The sequence below is a fragment of the Tenrec ecaudatus genome, assembly GCF_050624435.1.
Source record: "Tenrec ecaudatus isolate mTenEca1 chromosome 1 unlocalized genomic scaffold, mTenEca1.hap1 SUPER_1_unloc_15, whole genome shotgun sequence".
NCBI classification, from domain to species: Eukaryota; Metazoa; Chordata; class Mammalia; order Afrosoricida; family Tenrecidae; genus Tenrec; species Tenrec ecaudatus.
In genome coordinates this window covers 1,098,271-1,117,076 of record NW_027457555.1, presented here as the reverse complement: position 1 = coordinate 1,117,076, position 18,806 = coordinate 1,098,271, and the positions used below count along the sequence as shown (strand labels likewise).

Here is an 18,806-nt window from a genome sequence, read left to right as displayed (position 1 = left end):
AGGCAGACTTTATTCTCCAAGTGGTAAGTCATCAAAGGAGGTTTGCTCAGAATTACAACATGAGACTGCCTTTCAAGAAGATGTCTGGAGCTGGGGTGATAAATGCTTTTGGAAGGAGGGGAGTTAAGCCAGGGGAACCAGTTAGTTCACTGTGGCAGGAGATATTGTAAGCCTTTCATCCAGTCATTAAGCCAGTGTGTACTGGGGATCATGGGCATGCTGGGCACTGTGCTCCATCCTGGGAAGGTGTAACCCACACCCCCACCCTCATGGAGATCACATTCTAGCCGGGGACAGAGACAGCTATCCAGTGGAAATCAATTTAGTAGATAGTATATTAACCTGTTTGCAAACCTGTCACTGGATTCGTAGGACTGCCCCGTATTGTGTCTGAGGAAACAGATTGGCCACCACGTCTCTCCCCCGAGAGGCACCTGGTGGACTGAGATCAACCCCCTCCTGGTTAGCAGCCACGTGCTTAAGCACCGTGCCACCACCAGGGCCCGTAGATAGTGTGCTTGACGGTGCAGGTGGTCAAGTGGACATGCACGCAGGAAGGGAACGAGGAGTTTTTCAGAGCCCCGGGGTGGTGTCCATGAATAAGCATTTGTCTTACTAATGGGAAAGTCGGTGCACTTTGCCTACTCCTAAAGGACCCCCAACGAAATGCAATCCTTTTCAGAAAAGTCAGGGCCACAAACTGTGGAGCAAAGGTCCACTCTGACATCCCGGGTCACCAGGAACCAGAATCGACTCGAGGGCAACACTTTTTTTTACTAGAAATTGTTGTGGGCTGGGGCCGGGAGGGGGTGGGCGGTGGGTATTGTGGTTCACAAGTTCGTAAAGAAGAAGGATAGCCAGCTGGGGGAAGGAAGGCTCTTGAGGTGACTTGTGAGTGGAGGGGCCCCAAAGGAGGTGGCATGGGAGAGGGAGAAGGTGAGGGCGAGGGAGGTTGGGAGTGTTTGTAGGTAGACTCGGTGAGACTAGGAGCCAGCCAGGAGCACAAGAGGGAGTCAGTGATGTTTATGAAGGGTGCGATGAAGGGCAGCAAGAGAAAGCCACCCAGGCAGCACACAGCACGGTACCATCATGGAAGACCCAGGGCGTTCAGGTTATAGGCATGTCTCCCCGATGAGGCTGTCAGCATCTTGAAAGGACCCATTCACACTGGCCAAGCCAAGTGCTGAGCACATTCCAAAATATTCAGTGAATATTCGCAGTTGGAAGGCATTCTTCCTTCATCTTGCTGCCCCCAGCCATGGGGAGCTTCCTGCGTGGTGCCTGAGGCTGCTTTTCTATACTTCGCAAGAGGTCCGCCACCGCAGCTAGGGAAGCTAACCAAGGGTCTGGCCCCAGGGAGGACTGGGGTTTGGGCCAAGCAGGAGTCCCGCTGTGTTAGCCCCAGTTGACCAGAGAAACAAATTCATAGCCACTTATATGTGTTTTAAAAGAGAACTTTATATCAAAGAAAAATTGTACATTAAGAAAACATCCCAGCCCAGTCCAGATCAAGTCCTTAAGTCTGATATTAGCCCATATGTCCGATACCAGTCTATAAATCCCTCTTCCTACTCACGAAACACAAGCAATGATGCTGATGCAGGAAGATCACAGGCCAGTGGGTGGAAAGCCTTGTGGACCCAGTGGTGGTGGAGGCATCCCAGCGCTAGCAGGGGTCTCCAAGTGAGCCCTGCGGCTCCAGGGCTCTAGTGTAGCTCTGTGTGTCTTGTCAGCAGGAATGTCTCACAGGAAGGGAGCTATTGATTTCCGTGGGCACCTCCAAATGAGGTCATCAAGCTGCAACCTGAATGACAGCTTAGACTCCACCCCTCCACAAGTTGACACCAGAGTATGTTGCTCACCTGCTCTTGGGCTGTGTGGCCCCTCCTGGAGTAGGCGTGCGGCAGCCTCCTCCTTGAAAATCCCCTTCTATTTCTGGTGGTCCAGAGTCTCTTGGTCCCTCCCCAGTGAGCACTGCCCAGTGATACCCTGTGGCCTGCCCAGAGAGGGCATCTCATCCGTAAGTGGCTGGGTGCTGTTTATGTCAACATCTACCTCCCACTCCACTTAAGAGCTTGGCGTGCCTCCAACCGTGCCCTACCTGGATGAGGCCCCGATGCCACTGCACTTCTACCGGGGCTGGGTCTGCCCAGCAGGCCCTGCATCGTGCGCAATGCCCTGCAGAAGTGGTCGCTCCCCTATCTGAGGTGGGTGCAGCCCTGGGCTGGGCTAGGGTGATGGGCGAGCTGTCTTGTGGCATGTGGGCATGCTCTTAGAGTCCCTTCCCCTAGGGCCACGGTAGGCGCCACGGAGGTGAGCGTATCGGTGACCCCAGATGGCTGTGCTGATTCTGTGCGCGGAGACCAGTTCGTGATGCCAGCCGAGCGCCTGCTGCCCCTGTGAGGTGTGTTGGAAGTCCTGGAGGGCAGAGCCCGGCACCCTGGCGTGCTCTACGTGCAGAAGCAGTGCTCTAACCTGCTTACCGAGCTGCCCCAGCTGCTGCCCGACTTGGAGCCCCACGTGCCCTGGGCCTCCGAGGCTCTGGGTGAGAGGGGGCGACTGGGGCAGAGGGCAGTCGTTGAGAAAACACAGCAGAAGCACACACCAAGCTTCTACACTGACAGCTCAGTGACATTGATTGTCTTGGCCCACACCCACCACCCCATGGCCAGGGTCAGGCCCTGCCGCCCTGGAAGCCTTGACTGTTGACCGACTGCAAAGGATTAGTGCTCTAACTTTTGCCTGTGGGGGGCTGGGCCCACTCCCCAAGCCCTCCAAACCATGGCCTCTTCGCCACTTTTCCCTGGGATGCCCCTCGCTCGCACGCAGCACCCTCGCCCACATCCTGTTGGGTGTTATCCCAGACCCAACCTCCAGGGGACAACCGCTCCTAACTCTCCTCCTCTGTCCTGCAGGGAAGATGCCAGACGCGGTGAACTTCTGGCTGGGGGAGGCGGCCGCAGTGACGTCCTGTAGGTGTCTCTGGGATGCAGGGACAGGGAGGAGCCAGGATGGGGCCAAGGGTGGGAGGCTGGCCTGGAGGGTCGGTCTACAATTCTGCGAACAGAGGAGGAGCGGCGTTGCAGCGTGGTGGGTGGGATGACTTTGGTGTGGGGGCGCACTAGACATCTCTCAGAGGGCACGTTGGCCCCGGAGGTGAACTTGGGAGAACCCTATGCGTGGATATTTACCTCTTTGGAGAGATGACCCGCATGGGGGGTGTGGTGAGTGCCAAGTCTCTGGTGGCTGGGATCTGGAATGCCCTCCAGCCCATTCCTCCCTGGGCACCTCCTGGAGTCTGGTTTGACTATGTCGTTGAGAATACACAGAGCAGAAGCACACACCAAGCTTCTACGCTGACAGCTCAGTGACATTGATTCAGTCCCTCTAGTTGGTTCAAACGTTCTCACCCTCCCTTCCCGAGTTCTTCTCCCTGAGGGAAATGAGGGGGCTTCAGAAACTGTGTAGAAAATAATGGGATTCCCCCTCCCCCCTTATAAATTCATTGTCCTCCAGGATCCTGGCTGTTCTTTGAAGAGGCTGTTTTCAGTCTGAGCCCGGATGGAGTTTAAAAGAGCACCATGCTCATGGCAGAGGGATGGAGATCCTTTACTGGTAAGTTGAACTAGAACTGGGCGTAAAGGAGACATCAGGGGACACTTTGGATGGAAGGTTGAAATCTTTATTCGCAGGACTTTCTCGTTTTTACACCCCTGGCTGTCTTGAGGCGCAAGGCTCTGGGTGGGCAGGTTCTGCCTCTGATGTGCCCTGCTCCACCAAATCTGCCCAGGACCTTCTTTGTGTTGGCAGTGCACAAGGACCGCTACAAAACCTCTACTGTGTCCTCTCTGGAGACAAACATTTTCTGTTACACCTGCCCAGCGACCAACCATTCATCCCCTATGGTAGGGCTGGGGCCTGCCTTACGCATGGGCCCCAAACCAGAGGAAGGGTAGCGAGGCTTCCCTGCCTGTGTCCCTGGGGCCAGGCATCCAAAAGGAGAGGCTGGGAGGAGGTGTGAGGGGCTAGGAGCACTCTTTGCTGAGCTCCCCCTTTTTCTCTGGCATCAGAGCTGTACACCCCAGCAACCTACCGACTCACTGAGGCGGGCACCTTTGAGGTGGTGGATGAAGAGGCCATGGAGAAGGTGTCCATCTTGGCCCTGGACCTCAGGGAGGGGCGAGCTCATCCATCTCCGAGGAGCAAGCGGGCCCCAAAGGTCCTGGGAAGGTGGCCCCTTCCTCCCTAAGGTCCCGCCTTCTGGGGCTGGCTTCCCAGGGCGGAGTGGAGGGGGACCTTTGGCCCTTACCGTTGGCAAGGCCAAAGGCTGAGTTCCCCGGTCCTGCTCCGTCCCCAGGTGCCCTGGCTTCCACTGGATCCCCTGGCACCAGATCTGTCCCGGTACCCACAGTACCGTGGGGCCCAGGCCCTCCGCTGCACTATGCAGGCCGGCGAGATGCTCTACCTGCCGGCCTTGTGGTTCCACCACGTGCAGCAGTCCCAGGGCTGCATTGCTGGTGAGGAGCTGCCGGCCTCGGCCAGCGGGTGGGCTGGGGAGGTTCTGGGTCAGAGCTGGGCCACCCACTCCTGTGCTTGCTCTCCCCACAGTGAACTTCTGGTACCACATGGAGTATGACCTCAAGTATAGTTACTTCCAACTGCTCAACACACTCACCAAGGCCTCAGGCCTGGACTAGTGGAGCCCCCAGGGAACGTGCCCCGCCCCCACAGCTCAGGAGGCACTCTGGCTCCTCCCCAGATGGGCCCCCACAGAGACACCCTGCAGTCTGTCTGACCCAGAACCCCGTTTGGATTGGGACCGACCCTGGAGACTATCGTGGGTGATAGGAGGAGGACCAGGAAGTGCCAGGCAGGTGTCTAGGTCAGGGTTCCCAGAAAGCTGCCACGCAGGTGAAGCAGCCCCGTGGGTGGAGGCCAGCTGCGGCGTCCTCCCTCCTCTGTAAAGCTGTGAAGTGGAGATAATGATGGTCCCTACCTTTCTGGCTGCCCTGGGGAGCTGGAGAGGGTTTCTGTAAGGGCCCGCTCGCTCGCTCGAAGGACATGCTCAATAAAGCCGGGGAAGTTCCATGTGGTACCTGCTCCTTGTGGCTTTCTGTGTCTCCGGCAGGGCGGGGAGGGTTCAGATGGAAACGTCAGAGAGAGAAGCTAGCTCCCTGTCTGTCCAGGGACCACAGCTTGTACTCCGGTCTGGCCGGCAGGCCAACCCTGTTTTAACTCTCTGCCAGGGCTCGTTGACTGGGACTCTGGTTTGCTTCGCGATGGGGTTGGTTGCCTGGGGACGAGCCTGTGTCTCCTAACCAGCACAGGGACCAGGGGACATAAACTGCCCCACCCCCACCCCTGGGCTGCTCCTCTGCAGAAGGAACTGGCTTTCTCATGCTGCCCCCACAAAAGGGGAGATGAGCCCCCTTCCCCTGGGTTCCCACCTGGAGCTCCAGTCCTGGCCATCTCTGGGGACCCAGCTGGCCCAGGCCCTGGCTTTGAAGAGCTGTTTTTAGTAACAGCCACTCCCCTGCTGTGATGATAGGCTCCGGATACACCCCTCCTCCGGGTCTGCTTCAGTGGAGACTGGGCATTCCTGTCCTACTGGTACCTGGATGTTGCTACAAGCCTTGTTGGTGGGGACTCTGCCCTTGCCCTACCTCTGGCGGCTGCCCAGACCTGTGGCCCCTCCAAGCCATGGCTTCCTGTCCTGCTCACACAAGTGGTTGGTGAGCTGTCCTGGAAGCAGGACCCGGCTGGGGAGGCCCAGGTGGTGTCTGCTGGGGGAAGTGGGTTTTCCAGGAACCCAGCAGGGGTGGGGGACCTTGAGCCCATGGGAGGGTGTCAGTAGCCCCAGTATAGGCTGAGGTGCCTCATTTCTTGGGCAGGGTGTGGGGCTTGGGCGGAGCTGAAGATGCAGGTGGGAGGGGCAAGGGAGGCCAGTTGGGACATACTTGGATTTTGGCTTAAAACCCCACAGTCCTCGGCCCAGTGGCTACTGCTGCCTTTGCTCGCCCCGCCTGGGACCCCCAGCCTCATGGCTCTGGTAAGACTGGCGTGGCACTGGAGCCCACGCTGACTCTTACTCCCCACCTGAGTCCTGGCTAATGCTTTCTCTGGAGGGCTCTGGCCGCGGTGGTCTTCAGGTGTAGGGGGCATGTTTGCCAGCTTTGGGTAGGGGCATGGCTGGGCTTGGGATCCACAGAGCTTCTAGGCAGGGAGAGGCTGCTGGCTGCTCCCCTGCTCCCTCTGAGTCAGTTGCCTGGGCTGTCGGGGCCTGAGACTGATGAGATGGGTGACTTTCCCGGGTTCTTCCTCTGCCAGGAACCCCTGGGCGCATGCAGCTGGGACCTCCAATGGCAGATGGGAGGCCAGTGAAAGGGTGTGCTGACACACGCTCCCTGGCCCCAGCACACCTGGCAGGGCTTCATCTCAGAGCCCGGGGTGGTTTGGGATGGAGTCCTGGGGTCCTTTGTTTCTTTGCCCTCGGAGGACCTGGAGGGCGCAGGGCTTGGCCCCCATGGGCTGCCTGGCCTGGTAACCTCCCACCTGCCCCAGCACAGAGGTGGCTTCCAGAACTGCCCCCTGACCAGGGGTGGGATGCACAGGGAGGAGCGAGTGAGCAAACAGGAGCTTAGTCCTAGCAGGCCGCTCCCTCCATGCCCTTCTGTATGCCCACCCAGAGCTTTGTAAGCGAGGGCATGGGCTGGGGCAGACAGGTGGCAAGATGGGAGCCTGCTGGTTCCAGGAGAGGGAAGCGGAGAGCACAGCGATCCTGCCTCTGGGTCTCCGGCCAGTTGCTGGGTCACCTCTCCATGCCTCCGCCTCCTCGTGAGGCAGCGTAGTAGTCGGCTGAGTTAATGTATGGATAGCCCTTGGAACAGACCTGTCATGGGCATTGTGTAAGTTCCTATGGACGTGCCCTGTCTCTTCTAGACTCGGGGTTCTGGGTGGCCTTGGCCCTGTTGGTGCAGGGTGAGCCCTCACAGGTGCCCCAAACTCCCTTCCATCACCTGCGGCCTTTGGTCATGACATCCCACAGCAAGCTTGTCCCCTCCCCGCTGCTCTGCAGGCCAAGTTGCCCGGGACCTGCCTGCTCACCATTCGTGTGCTGCAGGCCCACAGCCTGCCTGCCAGGGACGTGGGTGAGTTGACTGAGAGAGGAGAAGGGAACTGAGGTTGCTATTGGAGCAGGGCAGGGACGGTGGGAGGTGGCAGGAGGGCTGGGCCTGCGAGGTCCTGGGAGGAGGGGCTGCAAAGAGGGACGGGCAAGGGCTGGTGATGGAGGGTGGGGTTTGGTGCATCCCCAGGGATCCCTCTGGTGGTAGACTCTGCGTGGCTGGCTTGGGGGAGAATTGGCCCTCATTTCTTCTCCTCCAAGTGACCCACCCTGACTTCTATGTGACCCTGTGGCTGCCCACGGCCTGCAACCACCGGCTCCAGACGCGCACGGTCAACAACTGCAGAAACCCTGTCAGGAACCAGAGCTTCCACTTCCGGGTGCACAGCCAGATCAAGGTGGGCCTGACTCAGCCCAGCCCTGCGTACCCCCAGCGCCACCCCAACCCCACCCCCACCCCATGGCCCTGTCCCGCTGCTCCCCTTCCAGAACATGGTGGAGCTGAAAGTCTTTGACCAGGACCTGCTGACCAGCGACGACCCCGTGCTGTCAGTGCTGTTTGACGTGGGCACTCTGCTGCCTGGGGAGTTCTGGCGCCAGAGCTTCTTGCTGAGCCCGCAGGCAAGAATCCACTTGGGCGGCCACCCTCGGTACCACCAACGGGATGCTGCTTAAATGCCCTTCTTCAAAGAACTTGTTTACAGACCATGAGGTCAGGTTTCCCTGGTGCCCGAGTGTCAACCAGGACCTGCTTCCCGAGGAGCGGCCCCCTCCTCGGGGCCACATTATGGACAGCAGCCCTCCCCGCATTGGCACCCCTGGCTGGCGTCTGGGTTGGAATCTGCACATACCCACACTGACACACACACTCACATTCACACCCACACGCAGCCTCACACACATACACAGGTACACTCACACGCAAGCACACGCACTCAACCACTGTCACACTCACACATGCACAGCCATGTGGATACACATGCACACACACTCACATGTGCACACAACCACTCACATGCATGCCCACATACATGCACACGTCTTACCTTTATAACTTGCTTTTTCAGGGTGGGGAGCGGTTCGACGTTGAATTCCGCCTGCAGAGTGTGTGAGTTGGGGGTTGCGGGGGTCAGGGGAGTTGGGGGTTGTGAGGTAGGGAGAGGGGCTCTGGGTCAAATCTCTCCCTTCTGGAAGGAGAGAGCCTCGTGCGTTCAGGGCTGGTGTCCTTCCCCGGGGACCCTCTGTGGTTGGAAGGACTGCCTAGGCTTCCTTGGGGGCAAGAACCTGACCCCCGCTCATGGCTTTTCCCAGGACAGACTGTGCGGAGCAGCTCACCAGCAACGGTGTCCTAGTGGTGAGTCAGATCATTGTAGTGATTGATTCAGGATCATAGTAGTGATTCGGGATCATAGTGGTGATTTGGGATGGTAATGGTGACTTAGGATCATGGTACTAATTCGGGATCATGGTAGTGCTTTGTGATCATAGTAGTGCTGTGTGATCATAGTAGTGTTGGGATCATAGAAGTGATTTGGGGTCATAGTAGTGCTTTGGGGTCATAGTAGTGCTTTGTGATCATAGTAGTGCTTTGGGATCATAGTAGTGCTTTGGGATCATAGTAGTGATTTGGGATCATAGTAGTGATTTGGGATCATAGTAGTGCTTTGGGATTGTAGTGGTGATTGACACACCCTCCCTCACGCCATCTGCTCACCTGCCCTCCTGGCTGCAAGTCTGTCTGGACCAGGAAAGAGCAAAGTGGGAGGGGCTATGATTTCCAGAGGACATGGGACTGAGGAGCAGGAACCGCGGGCTGCAGGGGAAAGGGTAGTGGTGAGGTATCCTTGCGTGGGAGGGGCGGCATATGAATCTTCTCTTCCCAACACAGGCCCGTGAGCTTTCCCGCTTGCATGTGCAGCTGGAGGAGGCTGGGGACCAGAAGGGTGAGTCTCCCAGGTCACCAGGACAGCCCTGGCCCTCAGCCTATGTCTTCCCCCTTCCTCAGCTGCCCATCCTGGAAGAAGCTGCCAGCCAACTTTAGCCTCCGAAGGCTAGGGGCTGCGGGTGAAACTGCCCGGGCTTACCAGGACCTGGTCTTTTCCCATGACCCTGCTCCGAGGGGGCTGGGCTGGGGGTAACTCCTCCCAGCCTCTGCCAGCCACAGGGGCGGGAGATACCTCACGGGCAGGGAACCCCCTCCCACCCCTACCTCGGTTCCTTTCTCCAGAGTCAAAGGGAAAAGTTCAGCTTGTGGTCCCCAGGTCCTACGAGGGATCTCAGGAGGCCACCGTAGGCAGCGACTCCTTCCGTTTCCACTTCCCCACCTGCTGGGAGCAGGAGCTGAGTATCTACCTGCAGGTAGGGTGCCCCCCCACTGACCCCCTGGAATTCAGGCCCACAGGGCCGGGTGGTACCCCTGCTCTGAGACTCGGGTAAGTGTACAGTTTTGGTCCCCTTGCAGAACGCCCCCCAGGAGCAACTGAAGGTGCCACTCAGGGCCCTGCCATCAGACCAGCTCGTGAGGCTGGTCTTCCCTACGTCCCAGGTACTCTTCACTCAGAGGAAGAGACCTTGATGTGGGGGTGGGACAGGGCCTCAGGCCAGTGCGGGGGTGGGGGTAGGGGGTGACTCCTTCTCTCCCTTTTCTTTTGGGCCAAGCCCCTGGGCTGGGCTGTGGGGGTGCATCCCTGTGGAGATGGCTGGGACATCCCAGGGCCGGAGTTGGGGTGGAGGTGCCAGCCTTTCTGAGTGGTATTTTGCTGGTTTGCAGGAGCCTCTGATGAAGGTGGAGCTGAGAAAAGAAGACAGGTGAGAGGCTGGGCTGGGGGAGAGCAGCCGGGGGAGGGAGGGCGCTACGTGCAGCTGGGTGGCCTGGAGGACCGGAAGCAAGCGGGTGGCTGCAGCAGGGAGCTCCCAGTCTTGGGAAGGTGCTCAGAGCAGAGAGGGTCCTTCCTCAGCCTTGTAGTCTGCATGTGGCCTCACTGGGTGGGAGAGAGGTGGGGGCTGAGGAGAGTAACACGCCTGGTTTGAGGAGCACAAAGACCAGAAGGAAGCAACCTTTTGGATGGAAGCAACGTGGCTGGGCCTTCAAGAACTTTTGCTGGCCCTCGGTGTCTAGGAGCATAAGCAGCCCCAACTTAAAGACCTTTGTTCCTTCTCAGCCTCCGTGCCCCCTCCCCAGTGTAGCCCTGGTCCAGCGTTGCAGGGGAGGGAGAAGCTGAGACTCAGGGCCGCCTTTGGCCACAGGGACACCCTCATCTGCCGGCTGGCCTTGCTGTCATGCCGGGTGTGTTGGTGTGGCTCTGGGCCCACCATCCTCCCCTCACTCTCCAAGCTTCAGCACACAGCCTGAAGGGAGAGAAGAGATGGACGTGGATCTTGCAGGGAGATGGGCCCAGTGTCCTCTTTTCTGATGAGGATGAGAACTGCCTCACTGTCCGTCCATCCCCCCACCCCACCCCCAGACCAGGGGAGCTGGCCGTGTGCCTGGGCTTCGAGCTGTATGCTGAGGAGCAGGCCTTCCTGAGCTGGAGGAAGCAGGTGGTGGCCAAGGCCCTGCAGCAGGCCCTGCAGCTGGAGGGAGACCTGCAGGAGGACGAGGTCTGTCGGGCTGGGCAGGAGTGTGGGGGTCTCAGGCCGAGGGTTGAGCTGAGTGGGCCTCCACACTTCCATTGACCGACCAGGGTTGGTTGTAAGGCGGACTTGTGTTTGCCTCTCGTCTGCCCACCTACCCCCCTTGTACTTCCCGGAGCTTTCTTGATGTTATCTTGGGCCCAATGCGGCTGAGCAGTGTCAGAACCATGGGCCCCACCAGGGGTAGCTACCCTTCTCTGGGCGTTGGCCCTTGTCCTGGAGCTGCTTTTAAGACTGGGCCTCTCAGACAACTCGGTGGACATCTGGCCAGGCCTCTCTTCTGGTTGGGCTGGCTCCTAAGGAAATGAGCTCCTTGCAAAAGGAGAGGGGCGCTGATTTGGGGGTTTTGAGGTGAGCCTGCGTCTTTTAAGAAGTGACCGCCGTACTCCCCAGGCTGGGGATGGGGAGATAAGGCCTGTGGCCTGTACTCTCCCTGGAGTTTTCAAAACCCGAAAGGACCCACCCTGCTGAAGGAGGTTATCCTGACATGACTCTCCTCAGCTGCTCTGACTCAGACCCGCTCCATGGGTCCCCACCAGACTCTGACCTACGCTAACTTGGTGGTGGGGCCAGGGGCAGGGGACTGAGTGGCCACTTGACTTGCTGTGTTCTCCTCCTGTGGTTTTTACTGCCCGGCGCACCCTGACCTCCCCTCCACTAACTGGAAGTCCCCGCAGGGCCTCCCTTGAGCCCAGCTGTACTCTGCCCTTCCAGGTCCCAGTGGTGGCAATCATGGCTACAGGTGGAGGGGTCCGGGCAATGACTTCCCTGTATGGGCAGCTGACTGGCCTCAGGGAGCTGGGCCTCTTGGACTGCGTCTTCTACATCACAGGGGCCTCGGGTTCCACTTGGTGAGCAGGCTGAGTGTGGGATCTGGGGGTGAGTGGGCAGAGGCAGGGGTGCCTGTGGTAAGGCTTCTCCAGTGCCCCCTTGGCCTCCATGACTAGATTGGAAGGTCTGCGAGGAGGCAGGTGGCAGGTGCGATATGCCCAAGGTGCCCCATGGGCTTCGGCTGTCTCCATGGAGCTGGAAGGCACCTGTGGGCTGCTGCCCTGGGAGAGAAGGTCCGAAGGGGTGTGAGGTCTCGGGGGACTCTTAGAGGTACCTGTCTGCCCCCGACCTCTGGCTTTGCCTAGGACCTTAGAAAACCTCTACAAGGATCCAGAGTGGTTGCAGAAGGACCTGGGGGGCGCCACCGTACTGCTGAAGACGCAGGTGACCAAGAACAAGCTGGGCATGTTGGCTCCCAGCCAGCTGCAATGGTACGACCAGGAGCTGGAGGAGCGCGCTCGCCTGGGACACCCAGCCTGCTTCACCAACCTCTGGGCCCTCATCAATGAGGCCATGCGACATGATTGGCTACAGAAGGGCAGCCCACGGGGAAGGGCCTGGACCTGGAGGCAGCCCTGCTGGGTAGCAGGGCGAGGGGAGATTTCCAGAGACCAGGCAGCAATGGGTTTACACAGAGGTATCTCCCTACAGCCTGATGACCACAAGCTCTCGGAGCAGCGACAGGCTCTGAGGCACGGCCAGAAACCTCTCCCCATGTACTATGCCCTCAACACTAAGGGGCACGGCCTGTCCACCTTCGAATTTGGAGGCAGGTCGAGGCAGCTGGTTGAGGCCACGGGCGGCCAGGTGTCGGGGAAGGGGTGGTTGGGATGGTGTGGGGAGGCAGTTTTTCATGCCCTTCTCCTTACACTCTGGTCCGGGACCCGAGTGAATCCAGACACCCATGACCCCAGAGTCACTTGGACTGGAGGGGAGTCGCCCCGTCCTTTGTGGCTGCCCTGCGTGGGTTCGGGTGGGCAGGAGGGTGGTGGCCAACAGCGGTCCCTTCCCACCGCAGAGTGGTGTGATTTCTCCCCCTACGAGCTCGGTTTCTCCAAGTAAGGTGCCTTCATCCCCTCCGAGCTCTTCGGCTCCGAGTTCTTCATGGGGCGGCTGATGAAGAGGATGCCTGAGTCCCGCATCTGCTTCCTGGAAGGTGAGGGGGTCTTGGAGAGAGAATGGGGGAGGGGAGGATGTTTCTGGGGGAGCCCCATCACTGAGGCGGGCAGCAGGGAAGGGTCAGGCTGTGACAGGAATGGGGGCTCTCGTCCCCTTGTGACTGCGCTCCCAGGTATCTGGACCAACCTATATGCAGCCAGCCTCCAAGACAGCTTATACTGGTCCTCGGAGCCCAGTCCGTTCTGGGATCGCTGGGCTCAGACCCTGACCAGCTTGGGTAGGTGCCCAGGCTCCGGGGCTGGTGCTGGAGGTGGGCATGTGACTCCAAGCTCTGTGTGTGTGGTGGTGGGGGCACTGGTCTCAGCTCTTTCCCTCTCCAGGGTCACTGCCCTCAGACTGGGCTAGCACCCACGCCCCACTCCCTGGCTGTGCAGACAAGGAGCAGGTCCCAGTGCTGAAGATGGAAGTGCCACCCAGCCTGGCTGGGAGGATCAGGGAGTTGTTCTCTGGCCTCCTGACGTGGCGCCCGCTTGCCCAGGCCACCCACAACTTTCTGCGTGGTCTCCAGTTCCACAAAGACTATTTCCAGCACCCTCACTTCTCCTCCTGGAAATGTAGCTTCTCCCACCGGGGTCCAGCCCCCTGATGTCTTCCCAGAGCTGTGGGCCTTGGCTCCAGGCCCCTCCTGGGCCCCTCACCCCACCCCTTGGCTCGAGGCCTTCCATGTGTGTCCCCACGGGATGTGAGAAGTAGAGTTTCCTGCCTTCTCCTTCAGCTGGGGCTGGAGGTTGCTTCAGGGCTGGGGCCAGGTGGGTGGGGCCTGAGGGCGGAGTCTTTTTCCAGGAGCAGCCAGTGACTGCCACTGACCAGGGGAGCAAGCGTGGTGTCCTCAGCACCCGTGCTCAAGGCTGCCCTCCCACCCTGCCCACCTCTCCAGACACCAAACTGGATGGACACCCTAACCAGCTGACCCCTGGGGAGCCCCGCCTGTGCCTGCTGGACGTGGGCTACTTTGTAAACACCAGCTGCCCGCCCCTCCTGCAGCCCACCCGGGACGTGGACCTCATCCTGTCGCTGGACTACAATTTAAATGCCGCCTTTCTGGTGGGGGAGCTAATGAGTGGCACCCGAGGATGCTAGGGCGGCTTCACAGTGTGTGCCTTGCTGGCTTCCTCCCAACCCTACGAGACAGGGACCCACATGCTATGGGCTGAGCTGTCCAGAGAAACAAAAGCAGCAACACTCTTCTGTGTAAAAAGAAAGCGCTTTAGATCAAGAAATCATTTTAGATCAGCAAGGCATCCCAGCCCAATGCGATTCAAGACCATGCTAGTCAGAACCTTCCTCAGCCTCTGTGTAGCTGCAGGCAGATAATGTCCAGGCTGGCGTGAACACGGCCGAGTCGGCGGCTCTCCAGGCTGGTGGCCCCATGGGGCCGTCCCTGGAGACAGAATCCCAGCGAGGAGGAAGAGGCTCATAGCATCTCTCCTTCATTCCAAGGAGGGATCACCAGGCTTCCACCTGAGTGACAGGTGGGACTCCACCCCTGCATTTTCACGCAGGTCCAAGTGGACATAATATCTAACCACCACACCATGTCAAAACAACCAAACCAGGATCCCCACCATGGAGTCCATGCTGACACACCGGGTCCCCCTTGGTGTGTTTCCGAGATCGAAATGCTTACGGGAGTAAAAATGCCCACGGAGCAGTTTGTCACAGGAAACCAGCCTCTAACAACCAATGGGTCAGTAGACACAATTGTATGGCGATAAAATAGTAAAGGTCTAGTAAAGTCATAGAGGCTAGGAGAGATAGGGGAGTGAGAGTACAATAAAGGAGTCAGGCACGTTTTATGATAGCATGCTCACCTTAGCTCCTCTTGATGGACCACGTGGAAGTGGGGGAAGAGAGAGCATCTGTATTATCTTGGGGTAGTTACAGGTAGCCTTAAGACATGCATATTCAGTAGTTACATACGCCACAAGGTGGGTGGGATCAACAGTAACGTCCTGAGCTCACAAGTGAGGAAACCTAACAGCTGCATTGGGGGAAGCTGAGAGGGGGGCTGGGCGACAGCAGGAAGAGAGGGCCAGAGGATGTCTGCCTCTGTAGGGAGATCAGACCAGTCATGTGCTCACTTGAAGGCAGCATGGCTGTTAAGGGAGAGTCTGTGGCTACCAATGTGGAGGCACAAGTTCAGGAACGTGGTGCTCGGCCCTCTCTCCATGGAGCAGCGGGTGGTTTCCCAGTGCTGACCCTGCAGAACCTCGTCCAGCACATAACTGCTTCACCACCAGCGCTCCCTGTGAAAAGAACTGGGGTTTCATTCACGCTCCATCAGGGGGCTTTCTCCGCAATGGGGAGAGGATGTGATGGTGAATCTGGTTGGCTGCACCTGCACCCCAGCTGGTTGCAGACCGTCGACACCCCAGCGTTTAGTTTCTGTGTTAATTTAGTGAGAGGTGTGTGCCCTTCATGGCTGGCCTCAGCGATGGCTACAGTCCGTTTGGTGGAGCTCTGAGGGGCTGTGCACGGCTGTCCACTCCGACTGATGCTTGGTCCTGTGTGACGTCAGTGTCCAGGACCAAGGGAGCCCGAGGCTAGCCCTCTCCTGCCCTCTGTGCCCCTGCTGCAGCTGCAGCTGGTGGGCCGCATGTGCCAAGAGCAGGGCATCCCGTTCCCGCCCATCTCTCCCAGCCCCGAGGAGGAGCGCCAGCCTCGGGAGTGCCACAAATTCTCCGACCCCGGCCGGCCTGAGGCCCCAGTCATTCTGCACTTCCCCCTGGTCAACGACTCCTTCCGGGACCACTCGGCCCCTGGTGAGCCAGCTCGCCGCCACCCCCTTCCTGGTGTCCCAGCCTCCCCGACCCAGAAGACCCGCCCTCCACCCCAGCACCCTGCCCCTCCATGCCCACGATGTGTTCTCTCTGCACAGGGGTCCCTAGGACGCCCGAGGAGCAGGAGGCCGGCCGGGTGAACCTGTCTCCGTCTAACTCCCCCTACCACTACTCGAAAGTGACCTATAGCCAGGAGGACTTGGACAAGCTTCTGGGCCTGGCCCACTACAACATCTGCAACAACCAGGAGCCGCTGCTGGCTGCCCTGCGCGAGGCCGTGCGGAGGAGGAGGCAGCGCTGACAGCCCGCCCCAAGTGACGCCATGGAGGGACAGCACTGTAGCTCTGCCCCGCCATGCCTCAGCCTCAGAGAGCCATCCCCCAGTGTTCTGGGGCCTCGGAGGGCCTGGTTGGCCCCTGCGGCACCCTTCCTAGCCTTGGGTGTATGCCCTGGTACCCCAGACGGGGCAGGAGCTGCCAGCACCTCACAGAGGGCCATCTGCACTGTGAACCGAAGCTGTGACTGCGGGCTTGCCACAGCTCAGCAGCTGCTCTGGTCCTGGGCCCTGGGCCCCTGGAGCAGGCCACAGTGGGCCTCTTCTCCAAGCACCGGGAGTGGTGGGGTGCAGAGGTGCTGTGGCAGCTGGGGTGCAAATGGGGTGGGGTTGGGGTTCTGGGTGGCTGGGCCCGGTGTAGAGTGCTGGTACTGGGGGGAGGGTCCCAACTCCCCCGCCCTGCTGCTCTGAATGCTGTACGCAGGGACTCGGGGGCTGCACACATTACAGGACTCGTCCCACCAACGGTCTGAGGATGTCATTGCTGCTACGAATGGGGAGACCTTTGGTACCACCATCAAAGACCAGTTTAGGAAACAAGACAAGGACACATCTCCCTGGCCCCGCAAAGAGTTGCCAGCCTCTTGGTGCTGTGCCACCCTTTCCCAGCAGGAAGCCCCGTAGGAGGTGTCTGCTTCGGGCATCCCTGCCCCACCCTCCCAGCCAGTAGCTGCCCTCTTTGGCGAGTGGGGGTCAGAGCACCTTGAGGAAGAGCCTAGGAAGGTGTGGCATCGGAAGGGCTGCCTCTTACCAGGAGCTGCCCATTCCCAGGGTGCTGCGTGGTGGCCCGGCTAGACTGTGGTGAGCCTGCATGGGCAGTCTGTGGCTGGTTCCATGTGGTGACCTGGATGGAGCATGTCCTCACCTACAGCCCCAGGGTCACTTCTGGGCCCACCCACTCACCTACAGCCCCAGGGTCACTTCTGGCCCCACCCACCCCTGTGGAGGAGCAGCTAGGCCCAGTGAATGAATGTTGGGTCCCTGGGCCACACCTGCCCCACCACCACCTCCCTGACAATACCCCACGTTCCTCTAGCATTGGTAACCACGTGGATTCCCATGACACTCCCCTTCCCCCTTCCCCCCAATGCATGGCTGAGTGACTCCCAGGTTGGGCACAGAGTGAGAGTCATGGCAGGAGTGACTGCTCAGTACCCCTGTGTCCAGGATGAGGCTTCACCCCAGCCATTCATCCCATTCATCCCATTCATGAACTGGACCCCATGGGAGAGTGCGTGGAGGTGGGCAATTACAGCGGAGATGGTGCCCCAGGATGTCTCCACTGGTGGAGGGTGGTGGGCTCAGGGGTGCTGCACATTCTGGGGGGTGGGAGTAGGGGGGAACAGGGGCTCCTGCTTGCACATGTGAGAGAGAGAGAGCCTTGCCCTGCCCCGCCTTCTCTGCCTCCACCTTCTGACCCCTCACTAGATTCTCTTCTCCCCTTGGAGGGCGACGGGGCCTGTGCCTTGGGAGAGCTGCAGGGGACTGTGAAAGCAAGGGAAGGGGAGGCAGCAGGCTGCCCATGAGCCGAGGTTGGTTTGGAGAGGGAAGAGGAGAAGGCAGGCCAAAGGGCACAGTTGCAAGAGGCCAAGTCCAGGCAAGCTTGCTGGGACTATGCCAAGAGAGGCTGCCCTAACCCCGTGCTGCTCCAGTAGGCAAGGCGTTCCGAGAGAGCCTGCTCTTCTCCGCAGACCAGCCAGCAGCAGGAAGCTGAAGGATCGCACGGGTCTGCAGATGTGTGTGTGTGCCCATGGACTCACACCACACAGACACACACACATGGATGGACATACCACAGGCACGTATACCATAAACACACCTGGATGAACACACACCACACCGATGGCACGCATCTACCAAAAACACGTGAACATCTATCACAGGCGCGCCCGCACACACACATGCACACATGGACAGGCATGAGTGCAGAGGGCTGAGCCCGTGGGTGGGACAGCCGTCAAGTCTGGGGAAGGGAGTGACATGGTCCAGAAGCTGCCCGGGGACCATGGGTTGCCCTGGCGGGTGGGGGTGAGGCTTCTCTTGGTCCCAGGGCAGTGGGCGTCTGGTGCGGGAGGTGCAGAGCAGATGGGGACCCTGCTCCAGGAGCCCCGAGCGGGCGATGCGGGCATGTCCACATCCAGTCACACCACCACTGTCCTGAGAGGTGAACTGGCTTTCTGTGTGCCCACATTAGGGGCCTGGGTCACGTGTTCCAGGGAGCAACTTGTGCAGACTGGAGCTTGGGACCACTTACTTAAGCTGAGAGGCCCTGTCGGACGACCTTCAGCAAAGCTCAGCCTTTGAGTTCTGGGCTTCTGGCTTCAGGGCACGGTGAGGGCAGCTGCTGGTTCTGGCCCAGCTTCAAGCAGCCTCGCTGTACCTGGCCCTTCTGGGGACCCCAGATAGCACTGGGGAAACTGGGTGCACCGAGAGGCTGGGTTACTTGCTAGAGACCACAGCTAATTAGCAGTGGAGTTGAGACCTGATATGGCCCTCACCGTAAAAAGGAAGTGTTTTCTGCCCTGGTGACCCTTGGCCTTCCCTGAGGTCAAGGGTGACCATAGCAGCCACATGAAGAGTGTCAGAAGCAGGGCACAGTGACTGCCTCAACCTCCCCACTCTCCCCCCGCCGGGGCTCTTCCAGTCTTGGCCTAGTGCCTCTATTGCTGGGGAGCAGGCTGGAGAGTCCCCCACCCCTGCAGGGCCCACAACCTTCCTAGCAGTGCCAGCGGATCTGAGAAGGCACAGCCTGGCAGTGTGTGGCCAGTCTCCCTGGAAATGGTCCCATTGAAGATCTGGAGAGCAGACCGATTGTTTTCCTTTGATTGTGTTACAGACACCTTACAGGAGAGAAGGACGTTTATAGATCACAGTCTACAGTTTCTGACCTTCAAAGCACTCAAATCATTGCAATCAAGTCAATTTC

The 18,806-nt window shown here is 59.3% G+C and overlaps 1 pseudogene; it reads left to right on the top strand.

Annotated features, from left to right (window-relative positions):
• The first annotated feature begins 6,040 nt into the window (after nucleotides 1-6,040).
• LOC142435792 (cytosolic phospholipase A2 beta-like) lies at nucleotides 6,041-15,847 on the top strand (annotated as a pseudogene).
• Nucleotides 15,848-18,806: the final 2,959 nt, after the last annotated feature.